This window comes from Saccopteryx bilineata, chromosome 3 (genome assembly GCF_036850765.1).
Source record: "Saccopteryx bilineata isolate mSacBil1 chromosome 3, mSacBil1_pri_phased_curated, whole genome shotgun sequence".
In the NCBI taxonomy this organism is placed as follows: Eukaryota; Metazoa; Chordata; class Mammalia; order Chiroptera; family Emballonuridae; genus Saccopteryx; species Saccopteryx bilineata.
The window spans coordinates 241,862,964-241,876,894 of NC_089492.1; positions in this window are offsets into that span (position 1 = coordinate 241,862,964).

Below are 13,931 nucleotides of genomic sequence, written 5' to 3' on the forward strand. Positions count from 1 at the left end.
TCTGAGTTTTAGAAACTCCCTAGCAAAAAGGCTTTCTCAGCCTAATTTTTACATTTCAGCCACAGAAGAGGAGAGAGAGTGTCACATGGCAAGTAATCATTTTGTCCTCTCTTTTCCACCAATGGAAGGTTCTTCATACATCACCAGAACTCTCCTTCTAATTAAAAAGAGGAGAGGACTCTAGGTGCAGAGGTCTCTCTAGAAGCCCAGAGCAACAGCAATGCACACTGCCTCTAAGGAGATGCTGCACAGATGAGGAGTATTTGAGGGACAAGTAGGAAATGCCAGACTTACAGTAAAGAAGAGAATTCTACTGTCAGGAATGTTTAGATGCACAGAATAAGAAATAATAAAAAATTCAATGTGTACCTAGGTACCTAGATAGGGAGAAGGAGGCAAGTGAGAAGAGATCTGGAAATAGAAATGTTGGGAGAAAGTATAATGTTGCTGTCCCAGTCAAGATAGTGGCAAAGTAGGCAGCCATCTTGCTACAGTCACCTTCTCCCAGGACCAAACTGGAATTACAAATTAAAGAGCAGTCATACTGAATAACCAACTGAAGACTAGCTGAAAAGGAATCTTATAACCAAGGATTCTCAGAAGAAGCCATATTGAGACTGGTAGGAAGGACGGAAATGTGAAAAGGGCTGGTGTTGCTCCTACAGGTGGCAGCTGAGATCCCACAGAGCAAGAGGTTCCCCCTGAGAAGTGCAGGACCTAAACCTTAAGCTGGGCTTCCCAGTCTAGAGCACCAGAGCCAGGAAGAGGGAGACTGCTGAAGACATAAGCACCCTCTTTAAAGGGCAACACAAAAAATTTACTTCGTAGCCACTCACCTGGTCTTTGGTGAAGGAAGGGCGGAACCCACTAGAGTTGTATGAGGAGAGTCTTGGGTTTGTGGCTCTGAGGAGAAACCTTGGGGGACAGCCACAGGGTCCCTGTGCTGAGTCATTATTCAATATCACAGATGCTATTTCCCTTCTATGTGGCATCAGCCAGAGGGAAAGCAAGTGCTCCACACTCTGTGCTCCCTCTTATCCCACCCTGTAGAGCCTTGCTGAGGAGACAGCTGCCTTGGCCAGGACATAAAGGGATGGGCCGCCTCAGGGGGGTGTTGGTGACAGAGTTGTCTGGCTTCAAGACAAGGGCAATTCCCCCCCACTTTCCCATAAATCTGACTGGCATTTCCCCCCTCATAAGAGATCTGTTATAACCACCTTCCTGGCTTCCCAAAGACCAATACTCTGGGCTTCAGAGGCTTCACCTTTCCAACTCCTAGTGGCCCTGCCCTGATGAGGTTGGAGGAAAAATCTGGGATAGACTGAGTCCTGTGACTCTGAGGCAGAGGCTACACCCACCACCTTCACTGGAGTCAGATGAACAACTCCTAATAATTGAAAATCCACAAGCACCATCCTCCAAATCCAGAGGCTTTTTCTGTGACTGAGTCTTACAGGCAGTCTCCTGGTGAAAGCAGCTGAATGCAAATCTTGGTGTGCCTTGGGACTTTTGCAGACCTGCCCCCAGGTCTAATGCTGATAAAAGCAGGTGTTGATGCACAGCTTGATCTCTCTAACATGAACCCAAGGCCAGCAAAGGCAGCCACAAACTGTGGATTGCTTATAGCTTCAAACAGGTTACCGAGTACCAGGTACAAGCAGTGTCTGATATTGGCCAACACTGAAGTTCTTCTCAAGAGTCCCAGAAATAACATACCCAGTGGCCAGATTTCGAAACAACAGAGTAGGATCCAATATGCTTCACAAGCAGCATATCCAAAGGGAGAACTTGAAAGACACCAACCTTGTGAGGTGAATTCAGCTTTGTGAAGATACTACAAAGAAAGAAAATTATAGGCCAATATCCCTGATTAACACAGATGCTAAAATCCTCAACAAAATACCTAGTACACCAAACCAAACCAAAACAAAAAATATTTGCAAACCAGATTCAGCAATACATTAAAAGAGTCATACACCATGATCAAGTGGGATTTATCCCGGGATTCAAGGTTGGTACAATATCCACAAATCAATAAACATGATATACCATATAAATAAAATGAAAAATAAAAACCACATAATCAAATCAATAAATGCAGAAAAAGCATTTGATAAAATCCAGCACCCATTTATGTTTAAAACACCCAGCAAAATGGCAATAGAGGCAATATACTTCAATGTAATAAAGGCCATATATGACAAACCCACAGCCAACATCATACTCAATGAGCAAAAAGTCAAAGCATTTCCTTTATTATCAGCAACAAGATAGAAATGTCTGCTTTCACCACTCTTATTCATCATAGTACTAGAAGTCCTATCTGCAGCAATCAGTCAGAAAAAAGTAATAAAAGGCATCAAAATTGGAAAGAAGTAAAATTGTCATTATTTGTAGATGGCATGATACTGTATATAAAAAACCCTAGAGATTCTACCAAAAAACTACTAGAACTGATAAATGAATTCAGTAAAGTAGCAGAATACAAAATAAATATCCAGAATCAGTTGCATTTTTATACCCCGATAATAAACTATCAGAAAGAAAAACCAAGAAAACAATCATAATTTCTTCAAAAAGAATAAAGTACCTAGGGGACCTGGCCAGTTGGCTCAGCAGTAGAGCATCGGCCTGGCGTGCAGGGTCCCCGGGTTCGATTCCCGGCCAGGGCACATAGGAGAAGCGCCCATTTGCTTCTCCACCCCCCTCCTTCCTCTCTGTCTCTCTCTTCCCCTCCAGCAGCCAAGGCTCCATTGGAGCAAAGATGGCCTGGGCGCTGGGGATGGCTCCTTGGCCTCTGCCCCAGGCACTAGAGTGGCTCTGGTCATGGCAGAGTGACGCCCCAGAGGGGCAGAGCATCGCCCCCTGGTGGGCAGAGCGTCGCCCCTGGTGGGCGTGCTGGGTGGATCCCAGTCGGGCGCATGCGGGAGTCTGTCTGACTGTCTCTCCCCGTTTCCAGCTTCAGAAAAAAAAAATACAAAAAAAAAAAAAAAAAGAATAAAGTACCTAGGAATAAAATTAACCAAGTATGTAAAAGACTTGTACTTAGAAAAAAACTGAAGAAGATACAAATAAGTTGAAGCATATACCATCTTCATGGATCAAAAGACTTAACATCATTAAAATGTTTATACTGCCCAAAATAATCTATAGACTCAATACGACTCCTATCAAGATACCAAAGGCATATTTCACAGAACTAGAAAAAATACTCTAAAAATTTATATGGAACTACAAAAGACCACAAATGGCCACAGTAATCTTGAGAAAAAATAAGGTTTGAGGAATCACACTACCCCTAACTATATTACAAGGCCATAGTAATCAAAACAGCATGGTACTGGAGTAAAAACAGATATATAGATCAATGGAACAGAATAGAGAGCCTAGAAATAAACTCACACCTTTATGGTCACCTAATATTCGACAAAGGAGGGAAAAAGATACAATATGGTAAAGATAGTCTATTCAGTAAATAGTGTTGGGGAAATTGGACAGATACATGCAAAAAATGAAACTAGACTACTTTCTTATACCATATACAAGAATAAACTCAAAATGGATTAAAGACTTAAATATTAGACTTGAAACCATATAAAATCCTAGAATAAAACATAGACAGTAAAATCTCAGACATTTCTTGTAGCGATATTTTTTTGATATATCACACTGGACAAGGGAAACAAACTAAAATAAAGAAATAAACAAATGGTACCACATCAAACTAGAAAATTTTGGCCCAGCAAAGAAAATCATCAACAAAATGGAAAGACAACCCACAGAATGGGAGAACGTATTCACCAATACATATGATAAGAGGTTTTATCCAAAATATATATAGAACTAAAAAACTCAATACCAAAAAAAAAAAAAAAAAAAAAAAAAAACCAATCCAATTAAAAAATGGGCAAAGGACCTAAATAGACATTTTTCTAAAGAGGACAAACAAATGGCCAATAGACATATAAAAAGATACTCAATGTCACTAATCGTCTTATAAATGGCATGATTTATTGTAATATAATCAAGGGCAGGAAGAAAAGTCAAGAGCTTCTATCCATTTTTCAGAAAATATAAGATAAGACTATGATCAAGTCAGAGACCAGGAGTGGGGGCTATTTATGAATAATCTCATGGTTTAGTGTCAGATATAGGGAGAGAAGAAGCAGAGAGAGAAGAGTATGTGAATCAAAGCCTTCAGTGAAAAGGAAAGGGATGCATAAATATGCAAACAGTAAAATTCTATAAATCTATTATTAAAGAATTATTCTGGCAATATTGCAAAAAAATATGGACGAGCTTAAGCTTCAGACTCCTGTTCTCCTGATGGGCAAGTGTGTGGCAAGGCAGACAGAGAGGGAGATTGAACTTGACTTCCATGTGGAACCCTCTGTCCGGTCCATTGCATACTATAGTGCCCAGTGTTAGTTGATGGCCCAATCAGAGAGAATAAACCTGCTTGTATCAGAAGCCCCACCATTGGCTTCTGATTCATTTGTATTCACTCTGAGCACTACTAGAATCTTAACTTTCAGATTGAATCTACCCAACCAAGGATTTCATCAACAACAAATGCTGTAATCTAATCTTTTACATTACATTTATTGGGGTAGCATTGGTTAATAACATTATGTAAATTTCAGGTGAACAACTTTATAATACAACATCTGTATACTCTATTGTGTGCTTACCACCCGAAGTCTCGTCTTCTTCTGTCACCTTGTATTTGACCCCTTTTACCCTGTAATCTTTAACTCAAGGCATGAAAAAAATATATATATTATTGACAATGACAGAACCCATTCTCTGAAACTGTATTAGTTGAAATAAGAGCTAATATTTACTGAGAGCTTTTTTTTGTTCTTAGCCTTGCACTAAGAGATTTATATATAGCCTCCTATTGCAATCTTTGATGTAATACAAATTTGAGTTTAGGTGGCAAGTCTCTTTCCAAATTTGCTCCTTATAATTCTCCACAGTATTACCAACTAGCATGGGAGCAAAACTGGTCCATTGTTTATTTGGGCCAAAACATAGTAGAACTTTTACAGCTAGAATGGGAGGCAGTGAGGTATAATGGGAAATGTTTAAGGCTTTGAAGATGAGAAAACTGGCTTCAGTTCAGTTCAGTTCAGTTCAATTCAGTGCAACAGAAAGACATTAAACCTCTATGCCAGGAGTATTAATAAATGTGAGCTCACTACATGATAACACTAAGTTTGTGAGTAGTTATACAAGGAAAAATGAAGACATACACCTGCTCTTACAGAACTCATAACTTTTTGGGAAGAGGAGGTACATAAATAAACACCCTCAAAATAAAGTTGGCAATATTCAGATAGAAGTAAAAACAGTGACATGAGAGCAGAGAGGAGAAACCCTTGGCCCAACGGGGGTGATTGCTGACCTAGATCTGAAGCGATGAGGAAGATATCCCAGGCAGGAATGGCGAGAACCGAATTCCAGGTGGGAACACTGTGAATGAAGGTACAGAAGAAGGACTTACAGCGGATATATGAAAAATTAAAAACATAAAGTGAAAAGTAAGGCATATTGACTCAGTGAGTCTGAAAAAATTCCCTTATCTTTCCTAGTCCTAGTTTTCTTATCATAAAATGATTTTAAATAATGTCTATGTCACTGGCTGGTGGCAAAGATCAAAGATGAAAACCAAGAAAGTATCCAGAACAGTGTTTGTGTCTGAAATTTGAAGTAAAATTCATAAAACACTTGTTCTATGGGAAGAAAGATTTTTTTTTTATTTCATGGTCAGTTATGACTTGGAGATATGGAGTTGAACTACATACAAAGTTTGAGTAGATTTGTTTAGAACTAGAGCTTTTAATATGCCGATTTTTATTGCAAGCCTTTAAGGGAGAGAGTACATTCCATTTTTCCAAAACTTTTTTTTTCTAACTAAGCATCCCAAAGGGCTCATATCACATAATTGCATTAGGAAATTTTGGCCAAGACCAGATGAGTATATAGGATGTCCAGCATAGGTTTAATATACCTGATTCTTACCTTTAGGGAAACTGTGTTTAATTATTTAATCACTGTATTTGAAAGCCACTCTCTCTCTCCTCTCTCTTCAATCCTCTCTCTCTCTCTCTCTCTCTCCACACACACACACATATACACACACACCATCTGCCTAGTGTCTGTGGACACGGAAAAATATTTGAGTTACCAAATAGCTCACATTTTATCAATAATAGCCTAATTTACTGAATACCAATTATGAGCCTTTGTTCTATATGCCTACCCAATTTAATTCTTATAAAATTCCTCTGAAATAGGTATGATTCATTACATTTTGGAGACGAGGAAACTGAGGCACAGAACGTTTCAAATTGTTTATGGCCACACTGCTAGTACGGGTACCAGTGTGTGTGGAGGTAAGAATACCCAATGCAAACCCAAGCCTGCCAGGCTCCTAAGTATAGGATTTGGCTAAGGCACTTGGCTGTCTCAGCAGGCTCTGTCAGTGTGGGGCTGGATAGACAATCCCATCAAGATAGCCTCCTGGTGAAAAAATAATAATTTTAAAAATCACTGACTCTTCCATTGCCTTAAACTTAACACTCACAGCAGTTGGGAAAGCATATATCAAAGAGATTTCTTATCTGGAGCGGGATAAAAATCGAATGTATGCTATTTTATCCTGGTTCACCTAAGACTTAGCTGTGTGAGAAAAGCAGGAAGCATTTTCTGCTGCCAAAGACGAGGTCCAGCCGCCTCTCTCCAGTGCCGCAACACTGACACCCTGCGGCCAAGTGAGCCCTCCCTGGGACATCCCCATCCCCTCTCCCACCGCCTCAGGTGGGGAGCCCACCAGCCCTCTCAGACTTTCAGAAGGGGGGCACTCACCCCTGAGCAGATGGAACCAATACCTGGGTTAGGATAGCTGCTGGTAGAGTCCACTTTGTTCTCTTCAGAAGGTAAATATTGCTGCAACTGATGACAAGGTTTGTGACAAGGGTGAACAGGAAATTAATCCCCTCCAACCCCAGCTAATTTCTGTTTTGTTTATGCACCAGTTTATATATCTTTTACCTTATTCCAAATATACTTATAGGCCACTTAAAAAGACACATGGACCTTCAGTTTGGTTATCCATTTTATAATTGGGCGGGCAAGATGAAGCGAAGTAGACAGTGGGAGACATGGAAGCACAGATCCAGCAATGACACGTGTACAAGATGCATAACTGCAAAATGCCATCCCGGAATATGGAAAGGACACATATTTGTCTCAGGTTCTTCTACAAGCCAGTGGAAGGATGGAGGCCTCACTGGTTAGTCTACGAGATACAAACAAACCGTAAGTCAAAGAGGAACACAACTATTCCTAATACTAACAGCCAGAAAAAAACCCCACCCTGACAATCTCACTGAGGAGGCAAGACATGAAGGTCATGAATAATGTCAGTGCACAGAGCAGCATCTCTGGCCCCCGTGAGCTTTCTTGGTGGCTCAGCAGCTCAGAAACTACTATGACACTCTAACTCATCTCTCCACTTTTGCATTCTCAAAATAGTACAAGGCTTCTTTTTTTTTTCATTATTGGTTTTGTTTATGTGTATTTAGAACACTTTGTTCTTCCCCTTTAAATGATTACTGCCAATTAGTTTTGTTTGTCTGAAATGCAATAAGATTCCATTTTAAGAAGTCAATGCAGGGCTTTTACCAAGAAACACAATCAATTAATCATTAAATCAATTGTATTGATTGCACCTTGCAAGACGTGAAAAAATGCAGTGCAAGGAATTATTGCCACTGCAGCATCTAAAGGGAGGGTGGGTCAGTATTTTCTAATCGTATTGTCTCATTCATTCCCTGGAATGTTAGCATTATTTATCAACTCTAAAATAAATATGGAGACCATTTAACTTTAAATGTCTACCCTAAATAATTACTTCCGTTTATTAAGTAGTCACTAAGCACTCTACAATAAACTTAGTGTTTTTAGATATTGTCTCACATAATTTAATAAATCTGTGAGAAATTCATTTCCATCCCCAATTTGTGGATGAGAATACTGAGGCTAATGGACATAGACACTTGTTCAAGGTGACCTACCTAATGAGAAATGATTTCAGAATTTGAACCCAGTTCTGAGTAAACCCAAAGCCCATGGTCTTAATAGACAACTATACTGTAAGTTAATAAAAGTATTTAGAGGTAGGTTGGAAACTACAGAACACTTTCCTGCCTGTTGCCTGGGCTGATTCATGCTCACAGTGTGCCAACACAGTGCAGGGAAGCAGAATGTTGGGGCCGATGTGAAGTTTCATTTGGAGGGAAAAGAATTTTGGTTACCAACACTAAGACAAAGAGCCAAGGCCTGGTGGTCTGAGACACCAAGCAGACCCCAGTATGAAGCACTGAGAAGAGACCTGGTGAAGACAAATACCAGGGAAAGTGGGAAGCATGGGGTTGCGTGCGCTGGTGTCCACAGGACGTGGCACAAAGAGCCTGAGGAGGTAACTGCCAGGATTTGGGGGATACACAGACCTATTTTTCAACCTTAAGGTCCACATCGTGCACCTTGAGCACATCATTTAAAATGTCTAAGCCTCAGTTTCCTCATCTATAAAATGGAGACAGACATGCCTCTCTCAAAATGCTGTTGTGAGGTTTAAATATAACAATGGCCCTGGACAGTGGCTCAGTGAATAGAGTATTGGTCTGGTGTATGGACACCCCTGGTCTGATTCCTAGTCAGGGCACACAGAAGAAGTGACCACATGCTTCTCATTCTCTTCTCTCTCTCTCTTCCTCTCCTGTAGCTAGTGGCTTGACTGGTTCGAACATTGGCCTCGGGTGCTGAAGATAGCTTGGTTGGTTTGAGTGCATCAGCCTCAAGCACTAAAAATAGCTCAGTTGTAAGCATGGGCTCAAGACTGGGTTGCTGGGTGAATCCCAGTTGGGGCACATGCAGTAGTCTGTCTCACTATCTCCCCTTCTCTCACCTAAATTAAATAAACAAATTATTTATTTATTTATTTTTAAAATGTGACAATGTCTGTGAAGCTCTTAAGGGACCTGCTGGTATACAGCAGGTGTGTAAGAAAGGTTGTTTATTTCTTCCCTCTCTAATCTTCCTTAGCAGAGCCTCTACTGAGGATCCCCTGAACTGGACTTAGTGGTGCAGTGTTCTTACCTCTAACGTTTCCTAGTGGTTCCAGTCAATTTATCTCTTGATATTCTAAGTAGCATGCCATCAACCTATAATGTGGCTTCCCCATTTTTACTCTCAGGTCTCTGTTAGCCCACCATACACGGACCAGGTGTGAAACATAATGTGCTGCACAAGCACGAAGAGGGGCAGTGATAGGGGTGATGCTAATGACAGAGGTGTCTGCTTTGTGTCCTGACTCCTGCTCATTTTCGTGTAATAAAGCGATCTAGTCTCAGGAGACTGTCTTGATTCTCAAGGAGGCAACGACAGAAGGAAACATACGCTGATCTCTCCCATCACCTTATTTCCCAAAACAGAATTTTTCTCAGGTCAGAGGTAACCTTCTTTCTGGGGTGATTTACTCCAAAATACTGATATGATAGGCAGAAGAAGCACTATTGCTTGACAAAAATACTAGCCACAAAAAGGGGGGGGGGGAGTGAGGTTTTATTTTGCTGAGCAAATGCTTTCAACATATGCGTACCTGTTGACCTGTTATAAATCGAGGTGGTTATTTATTCATTTCACCATCTCTTGAAGAGGCCAGAACTAAAAGTAGAGGAAGAAAAGTCTCGATTACAGTTGCAGCAGTATTTAATGGATGGCTGAGTGCTCAGCTGAGATTTGAGCTTGAAATTCTGGTACCAGCTACAGTTTAGGATTCTAGGGAGGAACAGGAAATGGCCTCGCTCAGAGTATTCCTTTTCACTTCTTAAGACCATTTATTTTATGGTTCTGACTGTATGCCAAAGCCATTTGGAGTCATCGAGAGTTTAAATAGCAAAGTCCAATTAATAAGGCATAAAACCCTGCAGCTTCCTCGACCCCATGCATTTAGCCAGCCCTTCTGTGTTCTGAACGTCTAATTGATAAGAGACACTTGCAGCCCTGTGTCTCTGCATCCAGGCTGAAGGTGGGAACAGTCAGAGCGGTTTCCACCACGACTTTGTGTGTTTGGAACCATCTGAGTAGTCATGTCAAAATGAATTACAGTTCCTCATGGATATTGTGTCTATGTTTGGAACAGGATAAAAGTTCTGGTAGTTTTATTTCTCTCTGAGACATTCTGGAACATTTTAGCAGTGGATTTGTCTCCTGGCTTTTTTGGACTATAAACTCCCCACATATTATTTTAATAATGAGGCATTCCACTAAGGGATTAATGAGATGGCGTTGTAGTGTTCAAAGTGACAATTAAAGCTGTTGGGGTTTTTTTTTCCCCAGTGATGCATAGGAATCACTCTTTCAAAATGATTATTAAAATAAAAAATAAAAAAAAACAAAAGCACTCTTGTTTAGATTTCAGATTTCAACTTTACTTGAACAGACTCAAAGTGGAAAGTATATGGGAAACAACTTGGTTCCAGGAATATTTGATCATATTTAATGGGAGAGTCCATTAAATCTTTTCTCTTCTGTTCTTTTTTAAACTAGCTTCAGGTCAGAGCAGGTATTCATTAATTCATTTAGAATGGATTAAAAAAACCTTTTCTCTTATTTATTTATTTTTTGGCCAAAGCTTTAGCTTTGTTGGGTTAGGGAGGAGGAATGCAGAGAAGATCGGCAATCTCTTCATAATTTGTATATTAGACAAACCCTTGTGCTTTTAATAGATGTTTCCTCATTAGACACAACAGAATAAAATAATCATGTTCTATTATACTTGAGAGGCAGGGCCAACTTTTCCCCTAAAGACATTATCATATCAAACTATTGCTTTAAACACAATGTGAAACACAGCCTTTATGGGAAAACTTTGGTTTTCTCCTTCCTGCCAAAGGAGTTCTAAAAGATGAGCCCCTTTGTTATGGATGGCTCTGGAGTTCTTCTAATAGGTGTACCAGATGAAAGATGGCTCAAGACATCCCAGATGGAGGAGTTGGCTAACATCAGTGCCATAAATACCTGATAGATATACAAGCCACTTGGCATGAAATATGGTCTTTACTCTGATTTACACTTTCAGTGCATACTTAAAAGAATACCACATTTGCTGGTGGGGGGGAGGGCATTATTAAAAAACTTAGATTTGTGGGGAGAGGGTAAAGAGAGCCTCTACCCCTTGACATATCCATTATTGTGTTTCCCTTATTAGAGTCCCTTTTCTCTCTCTAAAAACATACTCATTTTTCTGAACAGTTTTTCTGTTGTTTCTTTATTTAATTTTTTCCACAAAGAGGGAAAACTCCATTCTTTTAGACTGATTCTGAGCAATTTTGTGGGATGCTAAGCTGTGGTGTTATGGAAATACTGTGGACTTTGAAGTCTAGAGGTAGGACTGTTTCTTTCAGTACAACTCTTGGCTTACTTTTGTCATACTGTTGTCAGCAGTGTTGTGTCTGGTACTTAGCAGGCTCTCAGTAAGTATTTGTTATTAATCTGAGCCTCAATTTTCTCACTGGCAAAATGGGATCTAGTAACATCTACACCATAAAGATTCAACCCACATTTAATAAGAGTTTCAGTATGCCATATTCTTTGCTAAGCACTTGGTTCACAAAACCTATACATGGAAGGGGAATGAATAAAAATGCACCAATACATGAGGAGATCATAATGTAGTCAAGTCAAGCAAACTTGAGTTCAAATCCCAACCTAGCTACTTGCTGGGTTAGTGACACTGAGAAAATTATTTAGCCCATCTTGGCTTCCAATGATCAATTCCTAAAATAGAATATTAATAGTTTCTATCTCATAGGGTTATTGAAAAGATTAAATAAGATGATGCATTAAAACTCTTAAGAAATTGCCTGCATGTGATAAGTACTCCATAAATCTCAAGCAGTGACTTGGCTGGGCTTAATGAAATCTTGTGCCTACAATGAACACTTCACTATTTTTTCCTGATCAAACCATAGCTGGGATGATATTTTTAATTTTTGACATTACAACTTAAACAGATCTTGGTATATCCAAAAAAAGAATTCGTGAGACAGTGAATGGTTTTGAAATCATTTTATATGGAAAAGGGATGAATAACCTAATCTTTTAGTTTAAGGGGAAACATTTGAGGAGGAAGTCAAGTCCTGGGGGGTTTTTTGAGAGCAAAACTGGCACCATTTGACAGGGAGATCGACATTGCTTTTATTTAGGAGGAGGACTTTCAGCTACTTAAGGCGTTCTGAAAATGGAATGTTTCGTACAGAAATGAACCTCCTGACACTGAAGCTCAGAGAGTAGCTTCCTCTCTGTGACGCAGATCCAAGCACAAGGTCAAGGACGGGACTTCCTTCCCCCTTCAGTGTCCTGTGAGTGCACGTGAGTATTAGCAGGCTGACTCTCCTAATATTATGTATTGAATGGCAGCAATCCAGAGAGAGCCTGACTCTCCGGCTACTTGGTGGTAAGTGTACATTACAAATTCACTGTGCTAACTCCACTTCATTTATAGAGAGTCATCTCTGCGCTGTGAGCTTCACCGAGTGTCCTTCCTCGAGGACAAGGCCCAGCCCTTCACATTTTCTTTTGATTCTGTTCCCTCCCCAGTTCTCTAAGTTGAGATCTTAGCTCCTTCCTCTCCAACTTTTTGCCTCCTCCAAAAAGGAGCCAAATTGAAACCTCGAAACCTACTCTAGGCTCTCCTGTGTTCCTCCAGCACTTCATTTTTTATCTTTGGTCTCAGTCACATGCTCCTGCTGTCTCCAGTGACTCAGCTTCCATCTACGCCTCCGTCCACCAACATCCCCATCATACACAATCCCAGCAACAGTTTCTCAGAAATTCGATACTAACAAATGCCAACAGTAATCTTTCAGACCTTCACACACTACACTGTTCTTACTCTTAAAGGCTTCTTTATCTCTGTCCAAAACCTTTGCACACATAGGTATTTTGTACAATGTAGGAATAGGGAGAGGTTCTCTAAAGATAAGAACAGATTAGTAATAATATGGAGATTGGACATTTTGAGGACACATAAGAGAAATGATGAGTGGTTCGTTTTGGCTCGCTCTGCCCTAACTACAGTGCTAGTGATGGGGGTGTAACAGAACTCTGCAAAGCTGAAATTCCAAGCTAAGGGCTTGAGAATTTCTCATATTTGCAACAACAAAGCATCTCACGTTTCTGCCTAGAAAATTGTCATGATCTTTAATTGTAATACACTGGATGGAAGACTTGGGGTAAGGAAACAATTTAGGCAATTACTGCAACAATCCAAATCTTTTTATTTTCTGCATCCTTTGCTTCCTATCTAATAATCTGTGTGGTTTCACTCCAGGAGATGGTATTCAAAGTGAGCACTTGCTTGATATCGGAACAGAAGCTGATATTATCACTACAATCATGATGAGCTTCCCAAAGTGTGCACATGAAATACGGACTGATGGTCCTCAAGATGGTGTAGGGTGGGTTAACAAAAGTAGCTCTGAAACACGTGATATGAATTTTGTTTATCTTTCAAGCCATGCAATCATACCAAAGGGGACAACATGAGATCAGTGCTCCCTATTTTTAGTGCCTCTCTAACACTGTGCTAACTTTTATTTTTCACAAAGAAAGTATAACTTAGGCACAGAGACTTCCAGACATAGACTCTATTGCAAGAATTTAATAACACTATTTTGTTTTCATTTATATATTTTTGTTATTATCATAATTTATGGCAAGTAAAATTGCTTCCCATTTATGATGACATTATACATCTTTTTTGTGTGTGAAATGCATGTATGTAAATAAAATTTAAGGAGAGCAGTTGATATACAGGAAAGTGTTAAATATAAGAATAAATGATATATAGACATGGTGAA